The sequence below is a fragment of the Syngnathus acus genome, chromosome 6 (genome assembly GCF_901709675.1).
Source record: "Syngnathus acus chromosome 6, fSynAcu1.2, whole genome shotgun sequence".
Lineage (NCBI taxonomy): Eukaryota > Metazoa > Chordata > Actinopteri > Syngnathiformes > Syngnathidae > Syngnathus > Syngnathus acus.
In genome coordinates this window covers 8438328-8456704 of record NC_051092.1, presented here as the reverse complement: position 1 = coordinate 8456704, position 18377 = coordinate 8438328, and the positions used below count along the sequence as shown (strand labels likewise).

Below are 18377 nucleotides of genomic sequence, written 5' to 3'. Positions count from 1 at the left end.
TCTACATTATTGATAAATTCTTATATTTGATTTCCATGTACACTTATGTTAGAATGGTGCTGTAAATATGAATGTTAATATCATATAGTTTCATGAATACCAATATAATAAAATACAACATTGTTAAAACTGTGAAAGTATGACTTGCACTACTTGTGTCATTATAAAATTTTATTAGTTAACATCAGTGATCTCTAAGTCTGGTCCTTTGGAACCCCCATCCACCCTGTTTTATATTATTTCTTTCTGCAACACATTTTGAAAAGGAATACGGTTATGAGTGCTCTGGCCCATCGTTGTTTTGTTAAGTTGACTACATTGACGTCTTAAGGCGCATGCTCATGTTTTGTTTTCACAGGAACGACGCTGGTGCCATTTGAAAAAATCCCATTTACTCATCGTTTGTCAAATGTGACAAAACATTGTTGTCATGTAAACGCCCTGTCTTACAGCAAATATTTTTGTAACCTACGCTTAGTTGAAAATATTGTGCATGTATTTTTACATTGTTTCCTACTACTACTACAACTTTAAAAACAATAAAGTTTGCTTCCACTTTTGCTGATGCTTAAATGTTGTGTATTATATGTGACGTACTCCTCTGTTTTTCTGATAAGACTTTTGCTTTATTTTAAACTCCACTTTTACACGACAACTACAGAGTAAAAGTGTGAATTTGATTTGTTCTGTGCATTTTTCACCTTTTTCTCATTTTTTACATCAACTTTTTATATAGTGAAATTTAAAAGGCAAGAGAAACACAACAAAATAAATAGAATAGACCGTTGGGAGGCCTTCTGACCAGTGGTATAATCCAAGTACCCACAATCAAACTATAATACATACACAAGAGTGTAGTTTGTATTACAGAACGAATGTGAAATAATAAAACATTTGTTGACATCTTGCTTGGTGGCCAGAGCAAGATGTGGCAGCAATGGCAGCGACAGCCAGCAGTCATTTCTTGTGCTTGACAGAGCTGTCAGAATACATTGGCCTGGGCGCTGCCTGTCAGGAGTTCAGGGCATGCATTCTTCTATCCAAGAATGGGAGGACATGACCTGGGAGGTGTCTTTGTCCATAAGGACGGACACATCCGCACAAAGGCAGTAGCAGACTTTCAAACATACAGAAAGTGACATTGCCAGTCAGTGGAGTAGGACACGGTCTGATGGGCCCTGCGAGCCATGCGTCCTGTTAGTCACGCTCCTGTACTGCTCACCATCCAGGACGCACGGTCCTCCATACAGTGGAGTGTATCACTTGGCGACTTAAGCAAATGTAAGCATAATTAACTCTGAAATATGTCTACGAACAATGATTTCTTGATGTTAATCTTTGCTTACAGAGATCTGCTGACACTCACACTGTTAGACAATGTTATCCAACCTTGCTTCAAGCCACGTTCATTTTCGACAGTGAAACGTGAACAGGCCTGCCTTTTACCTGACGGGCAGCCCCTCTAACTGCCAAATGACTTGTTTGTGTGCAAACATATGAAACACCTTGTACAATATACAATTTGATTAAGTTTGTTTCTGGCTCTACAAATCTGCAAGCAAAACAACAACAACTATAAATTAGTCTGTTGGCAAAATGCATAAATCATACCTGCCTCTGTTCTCAACCAAATTGAGCTCTTTTTCTTGATTATTGCATGATTATATTAAGAATTAATAATCATCACCCTGATCAAAATGGCTTAAAAGCAAACAATACAGTTAACATTATGTATGGATAACATAAAGACAGTAAATAACTGTCTTATGACGATTTGGGGATCCAGGATGAAGCCTACTGTAGAGTGAACTACAAATGCAAAGTTAAAGTTAAAATCACACGCCATCATCACAATAGAATAGTGTAAATAAAACACTAGCAGGGCCTCCAGTATGTTACGTGTGTGTGTGTCACATGGAATGATGGATTGGCAGTTGGCCTACACTTTGATGTCTGTAGCCAACGTTGCGTGTTTGTATTTTGCACAGTGAGATAAGGCTAACCCAAAACATTGTAAACGCTCAACATGGAACGCTTCCTGACTGCATGCCTTCAAATTGAACTTTATGGGGCTGTGCAATGGAAAAAAATAGCTTTATCTTGTTTATTAAAGGTCATCTGGAGTGATGTAAAAAGTATGGAGAAAATGCCTTGGGTTGTGGCTGAGAATTAGTTATGAGGTATTACTGGCAGCGAGGCATTTCTCTGATGGTTAAAACGCTGGCAGATTCACCTTATTCCGTTTTTTTAAAATATGAATATTACATGTTTTCATTACCGTAGATCTTCATTTCATAAGTCTTGAGTGCTGAATTTGTGCATGGTAGAGCTCTTATCCAATCAGATCTCAGTGTTGTCAGGTAAAACACACACACACACACAAACTGCCTCAATCCATTATTTTTGGAAGCTATCGCAGCAGACTTTGGGCGACAGGCATGGTACAACCTGGGTTGGCCACCAGCCAATTACAGAACTCCCTGCCTTACAAACATTAATATCAACGGTAAAATTAATTGTGGGTTTCGAGTATAAACATGACATGAAAGTTTGTTATACAAATGAAAACGATTTTAAAACGACCACACAGAGTCTCCACTTTATTCACATGGAATGATGGATTGACTTTACTAACGAACCTATTTGGGCATTTATACGGGACTACGTCATGGTGGAAAATGGAAGAGTCCAAGATTGTTACGTTGATGCCAACTCACTTCATTGTGTGTCTCTTTCGTCACCTCGTTCTTCACCGGTTTTGTCATCACGTTGTTCTACACTGGTCACGTCACTGACATGCAGTTAATATTTCATTTTTGAAATATTCGGAATAACCCGTTTACATGAATGAGCAGAGTCCCATATTTTAATAACCCGATTTGAAACTTGATGCACAGATGTTGTTACACAACCGGATGTCATTTCCGCTTGTTACTTTCCACCGTTAATAAAACACAATATATTGATGTCGCTCACCGCAGAAATTAAACAGTCTGGGTTTGACTGTCATTCCAAAAGTGTACTTTTCTGTCTCGTCTCGAAACTTCGCCAAGATTGTTTAGGTCAGCTCTACAAATTTAAGCACACACATATGAGCATGGTTGTACACGTTGTGTCGTTTTTGCCATAGAGACAGATATAATGTGAATATGCTGCATAGAAAACAATGTATTAAAGTTTGTCTCGTGAGGATGACGCCCTTAGAAGTACATACTGTACTACAAAGACCAAGATTGCTTGCAGGTAGAGCAAGAATGTGCGCAGAACACAAACCAATGCCTTGTTCATTTGGCGATAACTTGATCTCATTATGCTTATAAAAGGGTGAACTCTTATCTTATCTTATTCAGGTTTCTAAAATACAAGAAAACTGAGGTGACAACGAGGGACACCTACACATGACACAAGTGGCTGAGGGAGCTGAGTGGTTGACACAAGAAACCAGGTTGACAAGCAGAGGTGGAAACGAAAACAAATGAACGAGCAAGACGTACAAGACAAGACATTTTAAAGGATAACTACAGCTAAAATGAAAATAAATGAACTGTAGACTCTAACAAATGTAAGAAGCATTAAAATCACATGTTATCATATTCAAGGAAATAATTGAAAATAACTGAAATAGTGATTCCCACTTGAAGTCATAGACTAATAGCCTTTTAATTTACCACCACATCTAAATCTGCACAGAACAACACGTAAGGAGTTGAGGGGCTGAGGGCCCCATCTAAATCATCCTACTATCAACATGACACACAAATGTATGCCCAAAGCCTCACTTTAATGCAAAGCCCCACCCTGTATCTTCTTTTTGTTTTGATCGGCCCCTTTCTCCATCGAACCAATGTATTTACAGCTGGCGTAGCTAGACTATAGAGGCCAATTATACAAAGAGCGGTCCACCAACATATCATCCAGGCGGTGGAATCACAGAAATATTTATCCTGTTTAAAAGTTTAGGAAGAAGAGAAAGAACCTTGCCACTAAACCCTTTAGTGAGGCAAGGGGAATGAAAACCTCCAGTGTAAAAGGCCCTATTAGTCTCAGGACATGGACATTAGCATGATAGTAGACTTATCCTCCGGCTGAAGGAGTGGGACGCTGTCTCTATGTTTTCAGCTAGTGATGGGGTGGGGGAGTCATGGCGGCTCCTACACACACTCACACAGACGCACGCACGCATGCACACACACACACGCTCACACACATATGCAGGAAAATGCAAAGTGGGGCCCTATAAGGAGCATGAGGCACACCAGTGCCCCTGTAAATAAGGAGGAAAAGGAGGAGGCGGAGGACTGAGAGCAGTTCAGAGAGAGCAAAGGATTGAACTGTCTAACCACGCACCCAGAGGAGGAGAACCATTAAAAGATGTAAAGCGTAATTTGTAAAACTGTGCATAACAAACGGATTTTATTCTTCCTTTTTGTGTATAACTCATTTTGCTACAGGTGAATTGGGTCTTGTAAATCTACCTGATTTTTGCAACACAAAAGACGTTCGTGAAAACAATACCATGACTTCACTCAGAAAGTTTGACCGTGCACATCAGCAATGCAAATGTACACTCAGTTGTAGAAGCACACGAATAGACACCCAAACTGACGCAGGGTGATTTGCTGCTACTTGGGGAGGGAACCGTTTGGGGTCATGGAGGGCAATTATTCACAATGCATGTGTGGACGTAATGTAAAGATAGACAACATACGCGCAAGTCAAACAGGGGGAGTACAACAAGTAGAGAGAATGAAGCTCATTGTAAATCCGTTAGGGAGCATAGCAAAAGTGGGAGGGGTGACAAAAACCAAACAACAAAACTGAAAGTGCCGACAGGCATTGAACTCTGCATTAGCCAAACAATCAGTAGGCAAAGAAAGTGTGAGTGGGGACAGGACAGGTTACGGGGGCAACCATTTGGACTGGGTCTCTGAAATATGATAAATCGCTTGTTTGATGTGAGCATTCAGAGTTTTGAGGCCTGACAAGACAGTGAGGGATTAGCCACTATGAGTCAATATTAGTGTAGCACCAGGAAAGCCTTGTCTGGTTAAAGAGAGCAGGGAATAAGGCGCTTCCAGCTGATGTCAATGTTTGAACAATGATCTAATCATTTGCTCAGACACGAGGTTTGCTTTGGTTTTACGAATGGAGCGTGTTCTGGTCTGAGCTGATAGAAAGGCATATTGGAGGGAGAAAAGTCTCTCGCAAATGTTCTGCAAAGATACTATGCTAATTTAGTAGACTTGGAGACAATAGAAACAACAAAGTGATTCGTTCTTTTTTCAGTTCATATGACTGAACCACTCACTGAAACACCACTTCTTTTATACACGTTTTCTCCAAGCTAACGGCTAACTTTATTGCATGAAGGGATGCGCCGTTATGCAAAACACAGGGAGATTATGCTTCTCTTTAGTTAATCTTGATTTTATAAATTAAAGATCGTGAGCGGCAGCGGAGCCCCATTTCAACCCCTCACACTGAGTGTGAAATGGGTACCATTTTTATAGTCTCCCTAGCTCTAACCCTAGCTCTAAACCTAACCCCAAACCCTAGCTCCAGCTCTAACCCTAACCTCTAACCCTAACCCTAACCCTAGCTCTAACCGTAGCTCTAACCCAAACCCTAGCTCTAGCTCTAACCCTAACCCTAGCCCTAACCCTAGCTCTAACCGTAGCTCTAACCCTAACCCTAGCTCTAACCCAAACCCTAGCTCTAACCCTAACCCTAACCCTAACCCTAGCTCTAGCTCTAGCTCTAGCTCTAGCTCTAACCCTAACCCTAGCTCTAAACCTAACCCCAAACCCTAGCTCAAGCTCTAACCCTAACCTCTAACCCTAACCCTAGCTCTAGCTCTAACCCTAGCTCTAAACCTAACCCCAAACCCTAGCTCCAGCTCTAACCTCTAACCCTAACCCTAGCTCTAACCCTAACCCTAGCTCTAACCGTAGCTCTAACCCAAACCCTAGCTCTAGCTCTAACCCTAGCCCTAACCCTAGCTCTAACCGTAGCTCTAACCCTAACCCTAGCTCTAACCCTAACCGTAGCTCTAACCCAAACCCTAGCTCTAGCTCTAACCCTAACCCTAGCCCTAACCCTAGCTCTAACCGTAGCTCTAACCCTAACCCTAGCTCTAACCCAAACCCTAGCTCTAACCCTAACCCTAACCCTAGCTCTAGCTCTAGCTCTAACCCTAACCCTAGCTCTAAACCTAACCCCAAACCCTAGCTCAAGCTCTAACCCTAACCTCTAACCCTAACCCTAGCTCTAACCCTAACCCTAACCCTAGCTCTAGCTCTAACCCTAGCTCTAAACCTAACCCCAAACCCTAGCTCCAGCTCTAACCTCTAACCCTAACCCTAGCTCTAACCCTAACCCTAGCTCTAACCGTAGCTCTAACCCAAACCCTAGCTCTAGCTCTAACCCTAACCCTAGCCCTAACCCTAGCTCTAACCGTAGCTCTAACCCTAACCCTAGCTCTAACCCTAACCCTAGCTCTAACCCTAGCTCTAAACCTAACCCTAGCTCCAGCTCTAACTCTAACTCTAACCTCTAACCCTAGCTCTAACCCTTACCCTAGCTCTAACCCTAGCTCCAGCTCTAACCCTAACCCTAGCCCAACCCTAGCTCTAACCCTAACTCCAGCTCTAACCCTAGCCCTAAAACTAACCCTAAGCTTTAGGTAGGTGTATGGTTATATGGGGCAGTACACGAGCAACTGTGTTGCAAATTTTCTATAATAAATTTTTTAGGCCCCACTGAGATTCGAACCCGTGTCGCTGGGGTGAGAGCCCAGAGAACTAACCACTACACTATGGAAGCCTCGCTCACATTTCCCGGAATGAACATGGTTTTATGGAGTATCTCACAAGCGAATGCTTGTCACTCGTGAATCTCACTCGACTAATCAGCAGCGAGCGATAGATGGAGGAGGGACTTTACGTAACGTAATTTCCCGTTCACGAACGAGACGAGTCAGTGACGCAACTTCCTGTTCAGTGTGTGCGTGTTTGTGTGTGTGGGGTGGGGGGGAATCATTTGAACGAATCTTTTGAATGAACTGATTCTAAAGGTTCAGTTCACTTAAAACTGAACGGTGAATTTCTGTCCCACCGAATGAATTTCTGTCCCACCGAATCTTGACTCTTTACTATTTAATTCATTTGACCTAGAGAATGCTAATGCTGGTATCTATGAGTCCTTCCTTAACCCAGATACAAATTACACTCCCTTAAAATCTGTTGAAATGTCATGTGAATATTTTTCTGAAGATATGTTTAACAAACTGTGCAATACTCCTCCAATACTCCTCCTGGCCACTGCCAAACAAATGTATTCTCCACTGTCCACTTCAATGTACGGAGTATCTCTAAAAATTATGATGGTCTAAAAACCTATTTATCAACCTTAACACATTCTTTTTCAGTAATAGCTCTTACTGAAACTTGGATGGTTGATAATACATCTAGCTATCCTCTCTCTCACTACACTCCTATACATTCCTGTAGACCAAACAAGCAAGGTGGAGGAGTCTCACTGTATGTGATTGATAACTTAAATTTCTCTCCCAGAAAGGATTTAAGTGTCAATTTTGACATGACTGTAGTAGAATCTGTGTTTATAGAACTCTCCTCTTGCTCACTTATAAACAACAAAAATGTGATAATTGGATGTATATATAGACCACCAGACTCTGATAAAATCACCTTCAATGAAGCCCTCGACTCTACTCTAGAAATTATAAACAAAGAAAACAAATTATGTGTCTTACTTGGTGACTATAATATTAATTTGCTTGAATCTAAGCAGTCACATACAGCAGACTTCCTTAATACATTATATTCCAGAAACTTTTTCCCTCTTATCAACAAACCCTCCAGGATCACAAGCTCAACGGCCACTCTCATAGACAATATCCTATTTAATTCTCTAGACTACAAGATAACATCTGGCCTTTTGATCTGTGATGTATCCGACCATCTACCTGTCTTCCATCTCATCCACAATGATAGTAGTCCTGAAATCAAAGATCATATTGGAGATCAAATGAAATTCCGCAAATTTACTGAGAAAAACATGGTATCTTTTATATCTATCATCAGCTCTGTGTCATGGGATGAGGTTATCCTGTTGCAAGATGTCAACAAAGCCTATCACTCCCTTCTAACAATACTCACAAATGCATTAGAGTTCTCCTTTCCTTTAACTTCTAGTCGTAAAAATAACTCTAAGGGGAAACCATGGATAACGGATGAACTAAAAAAATCTTCACGTAAAAAAAATAAACTATATAGAAAATCTATTGCAAATCCCATCCCTATAAATATAGAAACATACAAGAAATATAAAAACAGATTTACAGCTTTACTAAGGAAAACCAAACAAACTTACTATGCTGATAAATTTACACAAGCCTCCGGTGACATCAAAACAACGTGGAATCTTATCAACCATTTATTACATCGCAAGAAATCAAAAACATCGACCCCAAATGAGATGCTGGGGAAGAATAGAGCTCATTCAAACCCAATAGATATTTCTAATGGTTTCAATGATTTCTTTGTAAATGTTGGCGCTACCTTGGCATCTAGCTTCTCAACCTCTGATACAAGCCCCTGTTGCCTTATTAAAGGGCAGTTTCCTTCACTCTCCATTCTTGACCCTCCTAGTGTTGAGGAAGTTTACAACATCGTCATGAGCTTGAAAAACTCGGCCCCTGGCCATGATGAGATCAGAAGCATACTTATTAAGAAAATTATTCATTCAATAATAATTCCACTAACACACATTTTCTCCTTATCTTTAAAATTTGGCATTGTACCCCAAGAATTAAAAATTGCTAAAGTCATTCCTATCTTCAAAGCTGGTGAGACTAATGAATATGGTAATTATCGACCTATATCCGTACTTCCTTGCTTCTCCAAGATTCTAGAAAAACTGGTTTACTCAAGATTGGCAAAGCACCTAGAAACAAACAATATTCTCTATAAACATCAATACGGTTTCCGCAAAAAGTTTTCTACTGAGCATGCACTGCTTCAGCTTGCCAACCACATCTCAACGGCTCTTGACAATAAGAAATTCGCTCTTGGTGTCTTTCTAGATTTAAGCAAAGCATTTGATACTGTCGACCATAAGATCCTCATCGCTAAGCTAGAGAGATATGGAGTGAACGATTCTGCCCTGAAATGGTTCACAAACTATCTCGCCAACAGAGAACAATATGTATATATAAATGGTTGTTCTTCCAACAGATCTAAAATACTATTTGGGGTCCCGCAGGGCTCAATATTGGGTCCTCTATTATTTTTGGTGTACATAAATGATTTTTCCATGTCTTGTTCAAATTTTCTTCCTTTGTTATTTGCGGATGATACCAATCTCATTGCCACCCACGAGGATTTTAATTTCCTCATTGCACGTGTGAATACTGAGTTGCACGCTGTTACAAAATGGTTCAAAATAAATAAGTTGTCACTCAATATAAACAAATGTAACTTCATGATCTTCTGCAATATAAATAAATCTTACCCCAAAGAACAGGCCAAAATTTACATAAATAATAACGAAATCCATCAAGTTACTAGCACTAAATTCCTAGGAGTTATAGTAGATAAACACTTAAACTGGTCTGAACACATTGATTTGGTTTGCAAAAGATCCATGAAAACGCTAGGTATCTTACGAAAAGTTTGTCCCTTGGTCCATCCGTCTGCTCATCTCACTCTGTATTATAGTTTCCTCTTTCCTTTACTCAATTACTGCAACATAGTCTGGGCAGCTACATATCCAACATACCTCAGCAAATTACTCATCATACAAAAGAAGTTCCTAAAAATGATCTCTTTTTCAAATAGATATGAACCATCGGCACCATTGTTTAGAAACTATTCATTACTGCCAATTGATAAAGTAAATATTCATCAAACCTGTCTACTCACCCATAAATATATATACAGGAAACACTGTCTTCCAGCCACTTTTCATAATTTCTTCGCATTTGTATCGGAATTACATTCTTATCCTACAAGACAGGGGGACAATCTCCACCCACCGTCCTGTCGAACATCACGCCATCAATACAATATCCATTTTAGAGGGCCCTCACTCTGGAATGAGCTACCAATCCATATTCGATCCATATCTTCACAGGTTGCTTTTAGAAAGCACCTGAAACACCACCTTCTCCACTCATGATCCTACCAGTCCAAAATTACTCCACCGCACTCAGCTGATCCATACTAAGAACATCAACTTAAACCACTATTTATACCCTGATTCTTCCTTGTTTTGTTATTTTCTGTTTGCAGTTCTTCTGCTTCCGCTCAGCTATTTTCTTACCTGGTGTTTTTTGATTGTTTCAACATCACTAAAGTGTCAAATTTTGTTTCTCTTGTTTCTCATTTTGTATAGTGTATTTGTTTATGTATGTATACGTTCACTTTCGTATATATGCATATATAAATATGACGATTTAATATTTAGCTAGTTATGCTTGTGTTTATTCATTGATGTTTATTCATTTATATATATATATATATATATTATTATTATTTTTTTTCTTTCTTAAACACTTGAATAATATTTGATGTCACAGCACTTTGTTTGTTGTGCACTTTGATTATACAGGAGTGGAGCTCCTTACAAGCCCTAGGCTTCGTCTCCCTCCCTGCACTGTTATTTGTTATAATAATATGTGCTAAACAATAAACTAAACTAAACTAAACTAAAAGAACTGGAATGCACATCACTAGTTGCTGTGTGCTTTTACTAACGGTGACACTATGACGGACTATGTGGTGCGTTTTTGGTCCGATGGATATGAGAGCACCTGGGAGAACCTGGATTGTTCATTTTTCACCAACGTAAAATACACAGTCAAATCGAGACACCTCGACTGTGATAGCCACTCAGCCGCTGTCAGAACAGCAGAGCGTCTTTAAAAGTCTAAAACAGTAAACAAAGCCATATTGATTCTTTTGGATTTTGATCACAATCACTTTCAATAGTTTATTCCATACACTGTCTAAAATCTTTTTTTCAAAAACTTTCATTTACAAAAGAAATACAATTTAAAGAATATTTAGTATTTATTTTTATTCAATTATTCGACTCTCCATACATATATAGGAATAGAACTTTACGTCTTTTGTTGTAATATAACTGATTTTAATATAGAAGCTGGTGTAACACTTAACTGATTTTTTGTTGGTGGTGTGCCTCGAGATTTTTTCCTATGAAAAGGTGTGCCGTGAATGAAAAAAGGTTGGGAAACACTGCCCTATGCAATGCGCAATGCAATACAATACTAACCCTATTTCCGCACACTGGCTGACCTCTGGCCATTCACTTGTTTACTTTGCAAACTTGGTAGACCATTGCACTTGAGCATGGTTTTCCCCTAAGTGTAGACTTAGATATTTGGCCAACTTCACTTGGCTTTTAACTGTTACAACACAGCCTTTCCCCAGAAACAAACACAGTACTTCTTGGTCCTAGGCAAATGAGATGACTGGAAGCACAAGGCACACCTTTAATGTTGAACATTTGTTTTGTGTCAAGAAAGAATGAGCCACTTTGATCAGGGCAGAGCGTAAACGACTCCTGAGACGTGTAACATCCAGTTGAAGACACATGCACATTGCCCATGTTATATATCAGTGATCGATCTTTTCCAGGCTTTCATACTCAAACTTGTACACTCCCCCTGTGCTATTAAAATCACATATGCGGCCATGATGTCAACTTGTCGGCCATTCAAGGGTTAATTTACTCTCTCTTCAATGCTATTTTATGTCTCTTTCTCTGTGTTCGACAAAGGTGATGTGAACGTAGACAGATGGGACTGGCAGCCCCACAACAGGCTGTAGTCCACCACGGTGGTCACTGGGCTCTTTACCATCACCCATCATGTGTGCTCTCTTAGCCACCTCAAATCACAATGTCACCCTTTGAGCTCTCAGGCTTCCTAAATATTTTTCCATCAAATATTCACTCTTTTTGTCAGTCTCACATGCAAGAAGGGGGAGAAATCTAATCTTCATATTTTATATATGTTCACATTTTGCTACATTGACGAAACGTGTCCTCACTCGACTGTCAGACACTGTGAATTAAATCTATGACCAACCCCCTTTTGGTGCGATGATTTCAAAACACGGGCATCATGTTACAGATCACTATCGATAGCCAGCTCCCAACAGTCTGATGAAATTTTCATTGTATTACATGATTCACTACTAGTGATAAAAAGTTTCACTACTAGTGATAAAAAGTTATGGTCTGCAGAAAAAGGAAACAAAAAGGGGTGATCCATATGCTCCCAAGCATGGGAATATTTCCATCCTACATCTGTGCATGCTCTCATGGTGCAGAAAGGACCAGGCCAGATGGTGAGTGTTGGTAAGGGGTGGGGGCGCTACATGGCCTAAGTTTCCATTCAGACAAGCTGTGCAATGTGGAGTCTTTCAGCTCCTGAAACCTGTGGCAGCAACCTGGGTAGTATCAGAGGACAACAAACATTAGGTAGGTGATCGTTATTTCCCAGGAATCAATAAAAACATATTCAATCTGGTTTTGGCAGCACATTGTACATACATTATACTGTCCTTTGCCCTGCATTTCTTAGTTTGTAAAAAAAAAATATTGGAAGATAGAACTGCATTGGCAATTACTTGAAATTGAATTGTGATGTTGATGATTTTGTCTTCTCTTAAAAGTTGTGGCTTCTCTTAAATCACTATAATCAAAGTAAAATGATTAATGTGCGGGATGGCGCGATGTGTTTTAAAGTACCCAATGTTGCGAAAGTACCCTAAATGCCCCATCACTACTCAAAAGCACATATTCTTCCGAATCTGTAAAAAATTAAATGGAGCTCAAGTGCAACTTTCTTCTTTGACTCTTTTTATCCATTTGTGTGTATTCCATCTATGCGCGGCAGTCCTCAGCTCCCAAGAGGACAACATGTGCAAAGAAGGAACAGCCGGTATTTATGTTGATTTATGGTTTTGTTGCATTTATCTTACTATATCCCTGTTTTACTTTATTTTCAAAATTGTTCTTTAAGTTATATTTGAAGTTGAGATTTCAAGGATTCAAGGAATTTTTATTGTCATACCATAATAACACAGTTCGACATGGTATACCACGAAAATACGATAACTCGAGATCCCAGGTTAGCCAATAAGTCCCAAAATCTCGTCAAAACAAAAATACAACAACAAAATACATACAATAAATATATCATTGAGGTGCTTTCTTTTTATTGTTTGAAAGTGTGCAAAGATGCAATGTAGCAAGGTGTGGATGCAGCAGGATCAAAATACATGAGTCACAACAAAGTGATTTTGTTCTTGACAAAAAGAGAGTAGGATATTTGAGTATATAGTGTTCAACATACAAGGATGCGGCTATGATGGTAAGTTTGACTAGTTGAGTTTTGATAGCGGAATAAATACTACGTTCTGAAATCAATGAATAATTATTCTATTAAATTTGATTTCAATATCAATCCAAATATTTGTGATTATCATTTTTCCCATGATCGCCCAGCCCTCATTGGAGACCTACTAGATCTAGTAGTAGTGGAGACAGTCCTATGAACTTGTGTCAAAGAAAAGAGTAAATGCAACTTCAATAGAAATCTTATTTTAGATATGCACAGAAATGGGAAAAAATACAGATTACAACATCCCTTTTCAATGAGAACCTGCATGTGATATTTCAGTTTATATTCTTCACAAATGATACAAATCGGTTTAATTTTCATAACAACACTCCCCAAATAACTTAGGCATCCAGAGTTAATTTATCTTTCCACAATCATATACGTACATGTAATGTTTACATGTGGTGGAATTACCCAAAATGCACAGAATGGCTATGTGATAACATTGAAATCAACATATTCTAAAGATTCAGACCAGTTAGCTCCCAAACTCAGATCAGTGGAGTGCTGTGACATTTGGTGTGAAATTCAAGTAAGGTCAGCACGCCCGATAAGACTGAATGGAGCTAGCTGACCTTGAGCTTCAACACAGATGTCACTGTATCGCTTTTGCCACCGTTTCCCACCCAACTTCAAAGGTAGGATCACCGCATCACAGATTTGTTTGCTGAGCTAACTGGTTTAACACTTCTTACTAGAGAAGGAAAAGAAGTGACAGGAAGATTCTCCAGGGATATTGATGGTTAAGTTCAGCTGGCTCATTGACCCTCATCCACCCTCTCTATCTGTGTCTCTGTCCCATTTGGTGCCCCTGCGTGACCCCTGGTCACCACCTTTGGCTCTCAGGCGCCTGATGTCCGCCCCCAGTGCCCACTCAAAGAAGTGAGGGGTCAAAGGTGCAGCAGTGAAGGTGAAAATGCATCTCTGACCTCTTCTGTTTGTTCAAGGTGGCCTCTATGCAGATCAAGGCACCAAGTTCAGCTCTAAGACTCCCCTCTTCTTCCAAGAGAAAGTTGTCTCTTTCATTTTCACTGGCACAAGACCTGCTTCATTCTTTTTCAATGGCCTCTTTTATTTCTTTCCGTCTTTGCCTGCCTCAATCTTGCCATTTTCTCATAACCTCTCTTTTAAATCTGCATCATGTGCGTTTCTCTTCGAGTTATCTTTTCTCTTTATCTTAGCTCTCTTTCATTTTTAAATCTTCTGTGGTACCAACCATCCCTGATCCTTGTTCTACCCTTCTATGGCTCTCTCAGTGTGGCCTAGACACCCTGTAGTCTGGAAATGGGCCCGTCGCAGCCCTGCCCTTGTGGTCCTCTGCACAGCCCCGTGGGTAATGGGCATTGTGTATTCCCACTGATCCCTGACGGAGCCATATTGTGCCTCGGTGGGATGTCAGGCGCACAAAGCCAACCAGCCTGCCACATTGTCTCACACTCCAAATGAAGAAGTTCCTCCTCTGGCTCCCAACACGGCCTTGAAATGTCAAAAGGGGAAGGAGCAGGCGAAGAGTGTTGGTGTGTTTTGAATGCATGTGTGTTTTGTTTGGGGTGGGAGGGGCTTTTGTTGAAAATGAGGGATGTGTGTTACTCATTAATGCACCAACACTCCACTCATTTGGATCCAAATCCCAGAGGCAAGTCCTCGAGACACACACTTTCACCAATGGGTGCTTGCGCACACAGAGACAAGCTCAGACACACATGTTGGGCTTCAAATCTGATGGGAAACCAATTGTGGATTTATGAATAATATTTCGATGTCAATGTTCACATTGACCATGTGTACAGACATCAGTTAGGTCTTACTGACTAATAAGGTGACTTTTGTGTCTGTTTTTTTATTAACTTAAAAGGAATATAAAACATATGGCTTTTGGCATTCATATAGATCAGTGATGGTGAACAGGTGGTCGGGGTTCATTATGGGCTGCATTCACTGTCATCGGGCCTTTACTTCTGCGTTACTGTAGGCTATTGAAAGACTACATGGCCTGACTTGTGTCAAAAATCTCTAGGAGTGGAATGTCATCAGTCGAGGACCCCGTGTAAAATAAAATATGTTACTTGTCGTTCATTTGGAGAATAATATTTTATCATTCATCCGAAAAGCAATAGTTACTTGTATTCATACATGGATCACATTATGTATCAGATTTTTCTTGAAAGAGTTAATGCCATTTTGAGGCCATATATTGTCTAGTTGTGATATTTCATTTTTTCATTTCACAAATGAGGGTGCATGCAGAGGTGAGCACTTTACCTAATTTTGCTGGTCCGGCCCCTCCTTTGTCTGCGACCTGGCGACCCTTCCGTCATCGTCCGTCTGTTCCCGTTCATAATACAATCGTCCCTGTCCGCTCTTGTCATTGAAAAGGGCTTCTGTCGGTTTCATGCAAGCCCCCGTCCATCTTCCCTCTGTGTGGAAAAAAAAAAAAAGGTTAACATGGCTTCCTTCACCCAGAATCCCGCTTTGCGTTTAGCCAAGCGTAGACGCAAATCTGAGGTTTCATAATACATAATAACAAACATTTAAACCTCAGTAGCTGGCTAATTTACTATTCACGTCCACTTAATTTACGGCGGGAACCCACTCCTGGGATATTTGGTGTAATGAAAACTTTATTTGAAGATGACAGTCACATAAAAAGACCACCAGATGGTAATATGTTACAAAATATAGTTAAGCGTGTAACTCAAAAGATTAATTTGTATTTCAGTCAATGTTATCTCTCATAAATAGGATTTCAGAAATAATCTCGTTATTTCACTTGAGTGTCCTTTTGTCACCCCCTGCCTTTTTCTCTTTTTAATTTCACATTCGGTCTGCACGGAAGGATTACACACATCTTTGGAAGACTTCCATGTTAGTGTGTTAAAACGGTCCGTCAGACGTGCAGAGAGTTTAGTCGGTACGCCCATCCATCTTTAGTCTGTCCCATTTTTTTTTTTTTTTTTTAGTTTTTCATCTCTTGTCCTTCATCCACAAAATAGGCATCCATCCGGGAAAGATGCATGAAACGCACTCCACGGGGTTATGTGAGATTTCAAAATACATTTAAAAAATACAATCCATACAAAAAGCCTTAAAAAAAATCAACATTACCGTATGTCAATATTTCAGGAAAATACAAGTTTATTAACATTTCTAGATTACGATACTTTGGAAACCGAAAATGCAAACATTTGAAAACACATCACCACCTGAGCATTTCTGACATGATTATTAATATGTAAACGTCTGTGAAATCCTTTGCCTGTTTAGTGTCCATTCTCACAAAGTGCAACCTAAACAACAATGGTGGAACGTAGTGCAGGTTTATGACTGAGCTGCTTTGTGTGGCCCAAATGATTATGACAATCACGAATCAGATGATGAAGGCCTGCAGCTAGATAAACAGAGATAAGCATAACCTTCCCAGGAAGGGAGCTCGCTCTGCTGCTATCACCAAACAGGAGTGATTGGGAAGAGACGTGCCGACCGTGTCCATGTCTACGAGTCGGTTTGATATTGATCGATAATAACTAACTACTCCTTTAGCTGTGGTTCAACCTCCATTCTTTTTGGTGGACATCTATAAAGAAATGCCCTTATTTATCCTACTATCAACTAGATTTAAGGATAATTGAGTTAAGGTAAAAACAATATGTCAAGTGAATGTATTCTATAATTTCAAAACATATAAATCTCCTCTATGCATAGTTGGATGAGGTATATAGTAAAGGTTGAACTGATCAGTCAACCTATTGAAGAGTCTACTTTACTGCTCTGCATCCACGTTTGATGTTGTCATCACTAACACGTTTTTTCCCCCCCCGTATCATCTTCCAATCAAATTACAGAGGTTTTACGATTCAGCAGCAAAAGGTAACACATACATTTGTGGGAGTCCCAGTGCATGAAAACATAATATATTTTTTGTATTATAAATCTAAATTTCTTTAGAACTTACAAAGATGACCGTTATTTGTCAAAACCATTTAGAAAACAGTTATCTCTACAGCAGACAGGTTCCATATACTGTGTCTCAAATGTTCCAGTTTCCAGAGCGACATTTGAACATTTTCTCGATGAGGATAACGTGAACGTGCTGAGGAGATCACTTTAATCCCTGTTGATTGTTCCATGTTGAGGCCTCCACCATTTACATTCCATCTATTACTGAAGTGGGGTATTAACTTGTGAATGGAGCAGTATTTATTTTACTTGACTAGTACGAGCGGAAACAGCAAAGCAGCCACTTAATCAAATTATTCCCGCTTGTTGATTGTACTTTGTCTGCACAAGAATGTTGATCTCACTCAAACATAATTGGCTACACTGCCATCACATTTCAATTCCTAAATTAGTTAACAAGTTGTGTTTGTGTAACACTTGTACCTACCAGAGTAAAAACATGCTTCCTTTGTGTTTGTTTGCCAAATACAGTAATGCCTACTTATTTGTTTTGAATTGTGCTGGTCTTTTTTATTTAACTCCGTCTGCAGTGCTTTGGGGAGCGTAATGAAGTGTTGTTTGTAAAAGTGTGAATTTGCCAGCCGGAGTGGTGGTGTCAACAGGATGTATGCTGGTACAGGCTGAGGTTGAGCAAACTGCCCCCTGTGAATCCACTGTGTGAGGGGTTGACCCTGAGCACAGTTGGATTGGCTGTGGCTATAAAGCGAACAGGGTCGAGGCTCAGAGGGCTCGAACTCTGAGCTGCCTAGTCACTCAGACATCCTGGAGAGAGTTTGTCTGCATGTCGGACCTGAAGAGCGCTAATCTTAGTTCTACCGGCCACATCAGAGAATGCTCTTCATCAAGTTGGAAAACAGCGGGATTGATCACAAATCTTCTGTTCCTTTTTTTGCAAATTAACCCGAATGAGGTCGTACGTGGTGGTAACTGTTGCCAATCCGTCATTCGCTAGTGGCCCCACTGCCAGTCC

At 40.0% G+C, this 18377-nt stretch overlaps 1 long non-coding RNA gene across 2 annotated transcripts; it reads left to right on the top strand.

Moving 5' to 3' along the window:
* The first annotated feature begins 12486 nt into the window (after window positions 1–12486).
* On the top strand, window positions 12487–15311 carry LOC119124579. Of its 2 annotated transcripts, XR_005098299.1 has the most exons (4): window positions 12487–12525; window positions 12944–12988; window positions 14297–14332; window positions 14398–15311. It is a non-coding gene; the product is annotated as an uncharacterized LOC119124579 (long non-coding RNA). The 2 variants fall into 2 exon arrangements; XR_005098298.1 differs by having other exon boundaries at window positions 14297–15311.
* Window positions 15312–18377: the final 3066 nt, after the last annotated feature.